Source organism: Rhea americana, unplaced genomic scaffold, assembly GCF_003343005.1.
Source record: "Rhea americana isolate MKP2758 unplaced genomic scaffold, rheAme1 scaffold_50, whole genome shotgun sequence".
NCBI classification, from domain to species: Eukaryota; Metazoa; Chordata; class Aves; order Rheiformes; family Rheidae; genus Rhea; species Rhea americana.
In genome coordinates, this window is record NW_028186646.1 from 161,800 (window position 1) to 175,329 (window position 13,530).

The 13,530-nt window shown below is 37.8% G+C and overlaps 1 long non-coding RNA gene across 5 annotated transcripts; it reads left to right on the top strand.

Moving 5' to 3' along the window:
* Positions 1-114: 114 nt before the first annotated feature.
* Positions 115-9,924, top strand: LOC146588603 (uncharacterized). Of its 5 annotated transcripts, none has more exons than XR_014897388.1 (4): positions 115-192; positions 2,792-3,121; positions 3,213-3,274; positions 9,724-9,924. It is a non-coding gene; the product is annotated as an uncharacterized LOC146588603 (long non-coding RNA). The 5 variants fall into 5 exon arrangements; XR_014897387.1 differs by having other exon boundaries at positions 138-192; positions 664-3,121; XR_014897390.1 differs by lacking the exon at positions 115-192 and adding an exon at positions 199-315.
* Positions 9,925-13,530: the final 3,606 nt, after the last annotated feature.

Sequence of the window (13,530 nt, forward strand, 5' to 3'; positions counted from 1 at the left end):
CCGGCCCACCTTAAGGGGCGGGCGGCGGCGGGCGGCGCGGCGGCGCTCGTTAGCCCGTCCCGGGGGGTTGTCGTCCCCGCGGGACGCGGTGTTCGCGCTCTGATTGACGCGCCGTGTCGCTTAGCGCCTGTGCGGACTCACGCTGGGGCTGTAATGACTGTGATCTCGGGAACAGGCCGCTCGGCGCGCGGTGTGCGTGTGGGGCGGGGGAGGTGCCGGTAAACGTCGTGGTTTGCCCGGTCCCCGGGCGGGAGAGGCGGCCCGGGCCCGGGCCGCGGCGCGGTGCGAGGGAGCCGGGGCCGCCTGCGAGTGCGAGTGTGTGAGTGCGAGTGTGCGAGCCTCCCCCGGGGAGCCGTGCGGGGGCATCGGCAGGGCCTGAAGCGCGTGAGACAAAACACCGGAGCGAGCCGAAGGTCGTTGCCGCTGCTGGGAGGATCCGCTCCGCTCCTTCCTTTCCCTTTATTTAAGCGAGTTTACCCCGTCGGGCGGAGATGGGTGATAACGAGGCAATAAACGCGTTTCCGACGCGGCCGTTGCTGGTTTAGAAGAGTTAGCGCCGCAGGGAGAGGTGTGAGCAGCGGGTGAAGAGGCTGCAGGGAGCAGTTCGTCACCTGGCTGAGGTCTCTCCCGGGCTGACAGGGGTTTAAAAAGTCTCTTTTCCAGACCCGGACGTGATGATCCGCTTTAAGAAGCGCCTGTTACGCTGCTGGCTGCTTGAAAAGTGCCTTGTTCAAAAATCTCTGCAGAAGGTAAAAATGAGCGAGTCTAGTCAGGAGAGCTGGGTGAGTCCGTAAATTACCGCTCTGTCAGGGTTCCTGTTGCTTATTACAAAGTACCTTTTTTACGCAGAACTTAAGCTCTGCGCTACAGAGACAGCAGATGTGAAGCGATGGCTTCCAAAAGCAACACAGATGCTGTGAAATTTCCATTGCAGTACTTCTGCGAGGAAGCTCAGGAGACATGCTGAACGCTGCAGTTTAGAATTACGCTGTAACTAGCCTGGAAATAAGAGAATACTAAGTTTCTCAGTCGAGAAGCTCTTGGCTTCATTTTTACTGTCATTCATTTTTTTTTCCGGTGTTGAAGAGATGCTGCACAAAGATACTGTGTATCGTGAAGCTTTTCAGTAATAACAGAGTTGGGAATGTGGATGTTTATAGCAGTATAGTAATGATTACATATCTGAATTCTGTAGTAAGAACTCGGTAATTTTTGAAATTGTCTTCCAGATATATAAAAAAGCACAGCTGAAGGGAGGTGCTTTGCATTATTTAATTGAAAAGCAACCTRGATAGCTTAGGGCTGTGGAATCACAGCCCATTGTTCCTCATACACTGAGACTTCCCTGAAGTCAGTAGAAGTATTGAGATGACGGAATCAAGGGTCAAGTCTTAAAAATGGTTTGTGTGTTTTTCCAGAAAATGCAGCAGCTGCATTTTCTAAAAACCTGAACTTTGCTCTGATAGTAAAGGTTATAGAGCATTATTTGTGAGGGTTTCAAAACAGCTGTCCAATCATCAAATCATGTGGAAATACAAAGCCAGGAGACGAATACAAAAATTTTACAGATATTGCAACCTTTCGCAAACCTGTAGATTTGATGCAAAGTAGATAAAACCTTTGCAAGTCTCGCTGCCACAGATTTTCTGAAATCGTATAAAAAACTTTGGTTTCTAAACTTTGTTCAAGAATTTAAGGCACTACTTGAGATATAGTCAATCTTCCCTCTAAAATAAGTTTTTATTTTATTTTATTTTATTTTTTATTTTTTTAGGTGTAAGTCTTTGCCCTTGGTATTGTATGGATCACCCTGAAACAGCTAGTGATAAGTACAGGGCTTTTTAGTACAGGGGGATTAGTAAATTGTCTCTTGATTCTTTTATTTGAAAGAAAAATAGCATATAAAGTCCAGAATTTTTAAGGTTTTCTTTTTTTTTATTATTAAAAACCCCCCAGATGTTCAGTTTATAAGAGTGAAATAAAATAGCTTTTTAATTCCTACCTACTGTTCACCAGTAATTTTTGGTATGGCATTGTCTGCATTGGGTAGGTCAATGAATGATGCTTTTATAAAAATGTTTGAAAAGAAAAACTCAGTCCGTGGAAATTGTTCAAATAATCTTGTTAGAATGATGCCTTGACTGAAGCTAGCAATTTCATGGATTAAATCCAGAAGGGGCTGTTATAGCTGCCTGGGCTGATCTCTTTCCTATCGCAGGCCACAGAGCTTTATCCAGGGACTGTCTCCACAAATTCTGGCTGGCACAAGACATAGGAGATTTTACATGGGCAAAACACAGAACAACAGCATGAAACTAGAAACTGGGGGACTTTTTGAGGGCAGGGTAAATGGGAACTGGAGGAAAGAATATCTTTGCTGCAAGGTTAGTAGACAGTGTAAGGTGGAATTGTGGCATCCTACTCTGTTCAGTTTTCTCTAAAAGGTACCAATTAAAGGGGAGCAAAAGTGTTTTTTCCAGTCCAATGTTTTCTTCCTCATGCCATGTGAGGTCCAGAACTGAGCAGCATGATAGGAAGTCCGAATGCAGAAAAGAACACGTTGATTTGTACTTCTGCAAGTGTGCAAAGCAGGAATTCTCAGGGGAAAAACCATCACTGAGAATCCTGCAGAAACAGGMATGGGAGAGTACAAGTGCTCGTACATACCTTATGTTTTGATGGAAAAAATAAATAGCATTGACACATCTTCTGAGGCAGCCTATTTTTTATTGTGATTTGTACAAACTTTTTGTAGACAAGAAAAATCATGTTCTGTTTACTAACTTTTCAGGGATGGGCATAGTACCATGATGCTACCATTGGTCAGTGAGACGTGAGGGAGCCTGCAGCCAGAAAGAAAATAGGCTGAATCTAGTGCAGTCTAGTGCTACTCCTGGTGTACAGTGAGCAGGTGCCACAGAAGAAGGAGAAACTGCTGGAAGTGTATTCTGCTGTCCCTGTACCTTAAAGGAGGATGACAAAGTGGTTGATCGGTGCTGTGTTCTGAGGAGTGATCCAGTGGTGAAGCTGMAGGCAGTGGCCCTGAATGTCTTTAAAGGACTTTCTGCAGAACACGGGAGCACACCATGATCASACTTCTTCCCGAGGCTGCTTTGGATGTGTAGGTTTATTTGCCCACACTATGCRATCAATGACTGGGCTGTAATGTGTTGTCACTCAGTGCAATTGTATGATGTTTTGTTTGTCTTTAGCAAAGCACAAKGGAGGAGGAAGGGATGCAAGAAGATGTAGAATATAAGGATTATGAAAGAAGGTAAGTATTCTTGAGGGCAACATTTTTCATTTTACAGTTATTAATTTTGCCATCTATTTGGCAGGCTCTATTTATAATACACTTGTGCTACAGGTGTATTATACCTCTGGTCTTTGATGCTGGATTTACATGAGGAGTTAAGGAGGCTCTATAACTTGACCTTAATGGTATATGTGCTAGCAGACAGGATAATAGCACAAGCAACTCCTACTAATCCTGAGTTCTGATGCTGACAGTGTATATGGAAGAACTATAAGAGAGGAGCAGGGGAGTGCAGGGTTCTTTCTCATACACTGTAAATCAGATCAGTTATTACATTGCAAGTASCTGATATGAAAGGCTTTTAACTAAGGATACCCCATCTGTAGTAGGCCAGTCTGGGCTATCTGAGTCTATGCAGGGATAGATTAGACAGTGCAGTCCACTTTGATTTACCAACATTTGCATAAATTATATGGAGACATTAGCTTATGTTTATGCCCTCTCACATGTTATAAATGAAATGAAAAATTAATGAGGCCATGTACTTAGAAGCATTTCATTAACGTGAATGAAGGAAAACATGACACTGTGTTGAAAGGCATGGAGAAGGATAAAACACAGATAAAATCAGGAAGCGAAACTGTGTGCTACTAATTTGAAAAGGAACTTCTATTGTTAATCATTGAACAATGCAAAGTTGCTCTTAAATTCTGAAACTACTTTTTGCACCTCAAAAGTCAATAATAGTGTAATTCAAAGGAATAGTGTTCTGCATATGTTTGAAGTCCACAGTCTTTAAGTATCACTGTTTCCAATCCCTGCTTTAGATGAAAGATGCACAGCAGTAATTTTTAAAATATCAAATGATGAAAATTACACTTTCTTATTGAAATTACTCATTGCCCTGAAGTTAAAATTGAAATAACAAACATATCTTTCATCATTCATTCTGAATATTTATTTGTTTCACTTACTCTTAATAAACTTTATCTCTGAAGTTGGCTCCTGACTAATCCTTCACTTGCTAATTTTGCTGGGACAAAACGTAAATGGCTGGTGATTTCAAATATGAATAAGAACAGCAGGCTTGGGCTTGTGTTAATTTTGATGAATAAATTAGCCTTGAGAATGACAAGTTATGTTAGCACTTTTCATTTTATAGCATTAGTCAAAGATGTTAACTCCATGCAGGGAGTTAGAGTTAAGCAGTGTTTGGAATTGCTTGTAGGATACTTAGTCTCAGCTGTAACTCACCCTCAAAAACCTTCCTCTATTTCTATTTGAATAAAAAATGGTGTAACCGAAAAACAAAGTGTTGAGAAGGACTTTCACTGTAACAGTAAAATGTTCTTCCTTTCCCTTTAGCCCTTCAGTTTTTAATAAGGATGTTTATTTGCCAGTTCCTTTGAATTTTCTTAGGTGTTGGTTGGTGCTAATGATGTCRGGAACTGTCCTGTGCATGTGTGGTGGGGAGAAAATGAAAATAGTGACCCATTGGTTTAAGATTTTTTTTGTTTTAGTTTTTGTTTTTTTTTTCAAGCCTTACAACAATCTTACAAAAGATGCAGTCTTGATTGATTTTTTTTCCTCTTCTTTTATTTATTCATTTATTTTGCATTCACAGTTGTGAGAGAGAGAGTTGTGGTAGGAGACAGCCTCAGGGGAGGAGATGGATAATAGAAATGTAGACCTAGCAATCAAGTAGAAATGTTGGTTTCTGGTAGCATTAGTTGAGTACTTTACTGCTTYGGTTGGGTCAGGGCCTGTTTCTGGATGAGAGGCTTTCAATTGTTCCAGGAGATTTTGGGTTCCCAAGGAAAAGGGTGATGACAGCCATAATGGAAGAGTTGTTACTTTTGCTATTTATTGCTTTACCTTTGTCAGATTGATTCCTGCTGGTTAATTCACTGAATTGATTGTTCTGAAAGGGGCTAATAGGTGGAGTATCTCCATTTTCTTGCTGCTTTCCCAATTTGGATTTACAGGTTTCTGTATTATGTCTTTTTTAACTATTAAAAGTGGTCATTGTTTGAGCTAATGTAATCTTCCTACCTTTATCCTTTGCTGATGTGGATTTGTGTATGTGTTACTCTCGTTGATCTTTTATTACTTAGGGCTCCCTACACTAAGTTATGCCACCTAGCAAACACCAATTGTTTTTGTTTGGTTTTAGCTCCTTGGCCCTAGAACAGTCCAGCTAACAATAAAACTTGAAAGGTCTTACTGCTGTTACAATATTTCTAGTTTGAGTATGTATGGATTCAGATGCTGTATTAGAATTTACAGACTAATGGATAAGACCTTACTTGACTGCTGTGATTTCTTGCAAGAATATTTGATGAAAAATAGGATTTTTTTTTTCACTTTTGTCTTACTTTTCCAGGACAATCTTACTTGTTTTGGCAGAACTCAGAGAACTAGAAAATTTTTCAGAAAACTAAAACTTTTTGATTTGAAAAATGTTACTGTAATCCTTCTCTGACATTATCGTTTGGATGCCTGCTGGTCCTGTTCATTCTGTCCTGTAGCAATAAGAATTTGCTACAGCCATGACTTAAATACAGTTATGAGCCTTTTTGGGTGTTCTTTCAAAGTGGATGAGTTTAAGATGCTGGCAGAGTTCGCTCAACTTTGTATTAAGGCAAGAAGAGAAAACACAGGTAATACTAAAATTCAAGGAGGAAAGCTGTTAATATGACTTGCATTAGTTTTAGGATGTGTTATGTTCCGTCATTAGTTCAGTACGTGAATGCAAACTAGCCAGAATCTGTCAGGAACTGGTAACATGTTTCTTACGCAAAAGCTGAATGCTATTTTTTATTGCTTGCTTCTCTTAAGCAAAAGTTAATTGTTTTTATTGTGTTATTTTGCATCTTAATCTCTTCCAGAAATACCTTTACAGATATTTTTAATTTTGTTTTTATGGCAACATAATTTAGATCTCTTCTTGACTGCTCGTCATTAGTCTGCTTTTTTGCTCTTCGTAGGCATTAATGATGAAATCTGCAAATGAGCATCTGCTTAGTTTTGTAATTGTGCAGCTAAGTATTTCTATATTGTAAATAAACTCTTCTGAAGTGTTATGATTAGTTGAAAGTAGATTTATCTAATTATTTCCATGTGTATGTAATCTTACCTGGCAGTTATATTGACCACATTAGACAGGAGCTCTTTTGTTTCTTTACCTGATAGGATACACATACTGTCTTTGGATTTACTGCCAACAGAATTTGATTATAGTACATTGTCAGTAAGTGACCAATAATTTCACTCTTTCCCTTTACTACTTTAAAGTTATTTTAAATAAATGTTTTGCAAGAAATGATAACAGCAAGACAAAACATCAAAGGAACAAATAGATTGACTATTATTGGAAAAAAAAATCTGTGATTCTGCTACTAAAGTTGTGATAGGAAAGAGGGCAGAGGACCGAGAGCACAATACTAAGGAAAAGAGTGTGCTCTCATGGTATCACTTTACAACTCTTAATCAATTGTATGGAATCCACATTTTTGGAAGTATAGTGCCATGTATTGGATTATCTTTCCTTAAAGTAATCATTTTTATAAGGAAAAATTTGAGTACATTCAAATTTGAGTTGTGGAAAAAACAAAAATATTTTCATGCTTTCCTAAAAATGCAATGAAAGTATATACATTCCTTTAAAAGTGACTGAAAATTTTGTGAAGTGAGAGAAAGAATGTAATCCTATCTCTAGATGACAATTTATGCCAAGAAAGTACAGCCTCTCACACATTGTTTATATGCCATAATCTGAATCTTAATGATAGTGTCAAAAAGTAAGAGGCAAGTGGAGTTACTAAATCTGTCCACTCTTTTGAAACTGGAAGAACTGTGGGAAATAATTAGGTGCAAAATAAACATGTATTCACAAGTAATTGGACCGACACTATTAAATTTTTTTTCATTTAAGTAGCAGGTAGTAACTACTAAAACTTCAAGGAAAAGAGAATGTTACATCCTGCAAAACTCTCATGGAAGTAGTCTTTGCTAATGTCAGTGGTTCTGSTTACTTTAAAGTGTCTGGTTACTTGAGAAAGTTTGTCAAATTGTGTCTTTAAATGAGAGAGGGGACTAGGAAACAAACAAAACAACTTGCAGTGAGAGTTAAATTGTGTGCGCGTGTGTGGTACAGGGAGTGGGGAATGACATTACCATTCTTGCAATATTTAGTACTATCCAAACTTTTTTTGACAGGTAGCCCTTTATCAGCAGGAAAGTTGTGAAAGAGTCAATGAAGGACAGTGCCATGTTAAAATAGATATAAAGAATCTCATGCCAAAACTCAAAGAGTTAAGCTATATTTTCTTTTACAGACTTAGGAAATGATGAAGGTAAATGGAAAAATAAATATTTCTCTGGTTATAAAATCCTAATTCYTATTGTAGATTTTAGTCTTTTGTCTGTTGAATGCAGCTTTTGCATTGATCTCACTGGTGTTTTTGAAATAGCTTCAGTGTTTTTCTATGAAATAGAGCTACTAGTTTGTATTGGGATGTAAGGAATAGTTGTTCATTTTATGGGTATCATAATTTCTACTGTTCAGTCAGCTGATTCTGTAAATCATTATCTTTAATATGCTTAGTTTTGTATGTAATAAATGTAGAGTTGATCAAAAATATCCTCTCTAGTACGAAGCACAGACATTAGGTTRGGGTGTGTTACAGAATAATGTGATAGTAATCGATTTCCTTAAGAGAGTACAAAAGCAGCACCTAAGTTTTAACTAACGTTTATTGACACACTGCATCAGTTGGGAGTTCCATTACACTTCCTTTTCTTTCTTTTTACCATCTCCTGCTTTTATTTATAGTCAGCATATCTGTTAATTAGCCTCAGGTAGAGCCAGTTCTTCCAAGAAGCTCTGTCGCCTCCCTGATGATGGCCCCATGAGGTAACCACATATAGCCACACTTTGAGCAAGTCCATCTTTAACTCATTAATTTTATTGAACAGTGCCTAATTCGGAAATGCTTAACTGCTGGTTTGGTTTTCCACTCAGCAGTTTGTATCTGGAGAATTGTGAGCCTTGACTTCCATTGACTTCAATGTCATAAGCACATCCCTATGAGCTCTCAGCATCTTGTGGTTACCATGCTTTCTGGAAATCATATTTTCTTGTATTTTTTTTGTTTTTTGTGATTGGACCATAATGCATATAGCTTGTTGGTGGTTTCCAATTAAATGCTCTATTACTGAGATTATTTACTTATTTTTCATTGCACTTCTGTAGCATAATATCTGTATGCAACACTGAAAAGGAAAAAAAAAAAGAAAAAAAAAAAAAAACAGTCTGAAGCCTGGATCTCACAAGTGAGTTCTCCATAGAGAGAGATACTATTCTATAGGGTGTCACCACCCTCAGTTAAACTTTGTGATGACACAAGGTGGTTTAGATTCACGGAATTTGAGTGCTCAAGGTGGTAGTCATAATGTAGTTCCACAGTAGAAATTATTAATAAAAAAAAGTTGCAGTTGTGTTACATGCAGGAGAAATTCAGGAGCATGATTCAGAGCCTCCTGCCTAAGTCTACAGGGTGTCTGATAGCAGTGCTCTAGGAGGTATGAGCTCATCTGTGCATCTCATTGAGGTGTTAGAAATCTTGTTTCAGTGTCAATGGTCGTGTTTGTTTCATCTGCAACCTAAAAGAAGAACAGATGGGCCACTTTCCTGCACATTTAGTTGTAAGTAATGTCTTAATGTGATGACCAAGTTCTTCACCTTTTCAAGGATGCTGTTTATTCTTTCTTCCAGCTGAGGAATAGCCAAACCCTAAAGACCTTAGCATAGGTTCCAGGCGCCTGGAATCCTGCCCTGGGCAAGTGTAATTATGGGAGCCATAAAGTACAGACTGTGATACCATGAGTGTTTTTGTAATTAAGTAAGAGAGATTGTATCAGTGTTATTGATAAAAATTCACTGTTTCAGCTTAAAAAAACAATGCTGATATAAATCCTGCTGTACATTCAACTTTCATATTGGAAAAATACCTCAAAGTAGTATGAGTTCCTCTCTTTAGTATKGAAATATTTGTGCTGCTGTACAACTGAAACACTGAAACAACTCTATCCCTATGTCAAATTTTTGTAGATAGATAGGCATTGGTGAAGTAACTTAGCTTTAAAGGAATTAGAAGAAAGATCCTTGYGCCAGGTGTCCAGGATGCTGTGAAAAGAGATAGAGGGAAAAAAAAGGAGAAGGTGAATTTGTGTTACTGATGGCTGTTCACAACGTAGCTTTGAGGGATTATAGTGATGAAGCCATATTGTGAAAACGTGGAAAGTCACTTTCACTGTGAAATCCATGAAAGAGCCAGTTACTGCCATCTTAAAGTATAAGAAACTAATGCTGACTGGTATGTTAAYGTTTTGTGGGGAATTCAAGACTATGGGGAAAAGGTAATTATTTTTTCAAAATGTGCTTKCTTTCTTAWTTTTTTTTGTAGTTTTGGTTTGACRATGGAGAGGGAGAGAAACTACCTTCCAGAATGCATTGGCCCCTTCTTCAGTGTTTTATAACTAATATTTAAGCCATCTTTGTGAAAGAGAAGCTTCATTTACRTGTGAAATGTTTGTACGCTCCCATCTTTAAAATCTCGTCAAGGCAAGTTTTCCTCCAACAATAAAAACGGATATTGCAAATTAAATCTCTCTTCTTTTTTTTTTCTGACAAAAGAATACAGTGTTGAAATTAAATGAGTCATAACTTATTTTTTCTTAATGTTGAAAGACAGTTATGCAAATTTTATTAAATATATGCAAAATTAAATTTAGCAGTAAATTCCAGTTAGGGATCTCTGCTTTGTTTACTGTCCAAGTTAATATATCTGTGGAGAAAACCACCTGCTGTGCAGGAATATGCAGTCAGCTACTTGGAAAAATAGAAAGTTTAATTATGAAAGTCTATTCTTGAAAAAAAAGCAAAGTAAGGCAAGACATGATTGTTTTCATTATGATTTCAACTAACAGAAATACAATTTAYATGGTTTGTTTTAACACTAACAGTTATAAGACAAAACTCTTAATTTTTCTTCAACTTGGCCATCTGTGTAACCAAGGTGGTTGAAAGAAAGTAGAGAGCATGAATAAATGGTACATTTCTTTAACTTGCAAGGTAGATTCTTGCAGTGTCAGCTCTTTAATTAGGTAAATGAAATAAAAGCCCTGGCTGAAGAAGAAAAACATACAAACACTTGTATTGCTAAGAATATCTTCATTAAATCGTAGTTTACTGTATAAACCCATTATTAGCAGATTGTCCCAAAGATGGTTATTTCCTATGTTACTTTCTTGTATTTTTCTGAGTGGTGAAAGTAAAATGTCATTACACTAGGCTTCTGAGTGGAAAGGCTAGTTACTACTGGAGAACATTCGTTATAAACTATATATGATACAATGATATATATATATATATAATGTATTCTCCTGTTTAGAACAGAAAACTCTGCAGGATTTTAATTACCAGAACAGCGTTCTCATTTTTACTGTTCTCGTAAGTCACTTGCATGGAATACATTTTATCTATATATGTAGAAAAACGCAATCTGAAAAGAAGGCATTTCTCCTGTATCTGTAATGCTGTAAGCATTTGTGTTCCTCATTGTTCCTCAATGCATATTTCTCCTTCTTAAGCCTGTTCTACTGTAATATGAAGAATGTTCTTGAATGATACTTATAGAATGGATGATAGTAATAAGATTTACTTTAAAGCAAAAAAAAAATAGTTATGGCTCATATTTGAGTGTCATGATGTAGACATACTTTTTTTTTTTTTTGCGCATGTGTAGGACTGATCTGTGAACTGAGCTTGTAGGTCATGCACTAATACAAACAATACATGATAATTGTGAAGAAGAGCTGGCAGCTTTATGGAGGAATAAGAAAGGTCTCTTATTTCTGAACTTGTAGGTGGGTTTAGGAGAAACAGTTGCTTGCAACTTCCCTYCCCCCATACTCTGCATTTTTACAATACAATTTCTATTCCAGTGCTTTTAGTTAGTCTCATTAAATGGTCCTATGTGTAGGACATTAAGTGTCTTTAGGGTAGAGAGGGAGTTTTGTTCTAAGTCACTGGTGCATCAAGGATTTCTTGGTAATATGCTTCTGGTTGCCTAATACAGCAAGACAGGCACCACAGAAGCCAGTATACTGATGTCTACAGTGGTGATCCTTGAGTCTGGATCCTAAGAGATGTTTAGGTGACTAATTTCCTGTACATCTGAATGGGAATTTAAGTTCCTAAGTAGAATTTAGGAGCCTATCCACTCTTGGACCTCTCCATGAATAAAGCTTACTTCTATAATATAGCCCTTTATTTCCCCATGCATCCCTGCATTCTTCCATGCATCTTCCTCATTGGCTTTCTATTGTTAATTAGCAATTTGAATAYTTAATTATGCCTCTGTTATGGGGATATATYTCTTTCTAATCTTATTCTGTATTTCTTTGGACTGTCTGTTCCTTTTCAGCTCTTTCTGCTTTTGCATTTTGGGTACTTAATAAAGGCACTAGCACACATAATTTCCAGTGCCTAATAGCTTATCTCTCACAGTGGCATGTATGAGGTGTCATACCTTTGGTAATAATAGAACTACATACCCTGTAAAGATGCTGTAAAAGAAATCATTAAGGATCAAAACTGGTGAGATTATGACTATTTTTTCCACTCTGTCCAATTTATGCCCAATRTATGCCCAATTTGCACATCAGCTAATTCTAGCTCCTTGGACTAACAAAAGGGGTAGGGCTAGGGGTACTTGCCACAAATAATTAAATATTGCAAAAATTTTTGTTGTTCTAATGCTCCTGCCACTGAAATGTTGGTTCATCTTCTGAAATTAGCAGTAGTAAATCAGGGTATGAAAGAACCTTTCCTATGATAAGACTTTTCCTTTCTTTAGTTTGCTGTGCAGATTATCTGTTACTGAGGTGTATTAATACATTCTTTCCCACACTATACTTTTAACTTACATAGTAAAATTTTCCTAAAAGTGCAGCAGATGTGGAAAGGACTGTGGAAACAGATGTAAACAAGGACTCAAATATTTAAAAAAAATGCTGTAAAACTCACTATCCTTCAGTTAGAGTGSTGTTTTCCATGTGATCATGAACCAAATTTTGCCCCTCCTTCCCTGGCACTCTGCCTACCCATCCTTGTGCAAATAGTTGCGCTACATTGGTCATGCACCAGACTAGTAGTCATTGGAAGGAAGGATCCCATTCCCGGTGTCCTGGAAGATGAAAGTGACCCAAAGAAGGCAAATAGTCTACACAACATTGGCTTCTGCTGCTACCCAAATGATGAGCTGGGCAGGAGTCAGTAAGTGGCGACGATGAGGAAAAGAAAAAGCTTCTAAGTTTAGGAGGAATAGGGAAAGGATGAACAAGAGGAGTGAGAAGGTGTTTTTTTTTCTGCACATCTTAGAGGATCAGGGAGTGACAGAATGGGAGACCATAAGAAAGCAAAYGTGGTCAATTAGGTTAGGAACAGCTGCAGTATTGGTGATCCTTGAGGGAAATTGTGCCTGCGGTAACAGGACTTCTTCCATTCCTTTGCTCTGCTCTGAGGTTGCTGCTTGCTGCCATATGCTACTTCTACAAGTGCACTTACAACCCTTATATTTAAAAGCTATCTAGCTCCTCTCAAACCAATACTAACTTTCAGCCATGTCTCTCTGYACCTGAGAATTCAGTCTATAGAATCTCTTCTTAGAACCATCAGAATCTTTCTGAATGTCAAACATAACAACATGAAATGTCYAAATATTTAGTAAATTTCAAATTATTTTTAATCTAATCTAAAATTTACTGTGCATTTTTACACGAAAATGCTGATGTTTCCCATGCACTGTTTTTTTTTTCTGTTGTTGCTTTAGTGCAGTGTAAATAAGCATTTTTAAAGATCGAAATGCGGAATAGGAATGACTTGTTGATGAATGTGGYGTTTTCACCTGCTCTGTGTGTAGTACTATAGCACCATATTAATGTCAGTGCTTCTGAGAGACTGTGCTGGTAGAAAACATGATCACTGGATTTGACCTCRTTGGAAGTAAAGGTTTATCCAGGTCATGAAAGCCTGCATATTTAGCTCATGACTAGCATAGAACTCTTTTCCTGTCATAACTGAAACACTGACACCTGGTTTACACTTAAAAGTGTTATTGAATAGGACTATCAGGAAGGGATATTATTTTTTTGCTGACATAGCACTGCTAGCAAAAGCCCTAGTGCAGATGCTGTGTAAGAAGTCCTTT